Source organism: Myotis brandtii, unplaced genomic scaffold, assembly GCF_000412655.1.
Source record: "Myotis brandtii unplaced genomic scaffold, ASM41265v1 scaffold975, whole genome shotgun sequence".
NCBI lineage: Eukaryota > Metazoa > Chordata > Mammalia > Chiroptera > Vespertilionidae > Myotis > Myotis brandtii.
The window spans coordinates 91950-92649 of record NW_005372049.1 but is presented as its reverse complement, the minus strand read 5'-3'; positions in this window follow the sequence as shown (position 1 = coordinate 92649).

Here is a 700-nt window from a genome sequence, read left to right as displayed (position 1 = left end):
TCTGGACAGGGAGAGGGGGCCAGGCCGGGCTCTGGACAGGGAGAGGGGGCCAGGCCGGGCTCTGGACGGGGAGAGGAGGCCAGGCCGGGCTCTGGACGGGGGGCTGGCTCCAGCTCCGGTTCCCACCCCTGCCCCATGTCCTGCGTGACATCACGTCCATCCAGCAGCTCCCACGGGGTCCAGCCAGGCGGACTCCTCCGCGCCCCTCCTCCCACCCACAGCCTCACCTGCCCTGTGACCTCCTGGCCCACACTCTGTGCGGGGCCCAGGTCATAAGGGGGCCAGCCCTGGCCGGTGATGCTCAGTGGATAGAGCGTCGGCCTGCAGACCGAAGGGTCCCGGGTTCGATTCTGGTCAAGGGCACGTGCCAGGTTTCAGGCTCGATCCCCAGTGGGGGGCGTGCAGGAGGCAGCTGATGGGTGATTCTCTCTCATCATGGATGTTCCTATCTCTCTCTCTTCCCCTCCCTTTCTCTCTGAAATCAATAAAAATATTTTTTTTAAATAAGGGGGCCCAGAAGGTACTCCTCCTGAGCACCCCTTCCCCAGGCTCTGCAGCGGGGGGGGGGGGGGGGGGGGCAGGGGTCATCCTGCAGACTCCACACATGGGGCGTCCTGCCGGTGGGCCAGGCCCTGCGGGGACCACGCCTCGGGGAGGTGGGCCTGCCCTGGGGGCCCAGACCTCGGGGCTGCTGCCTGGA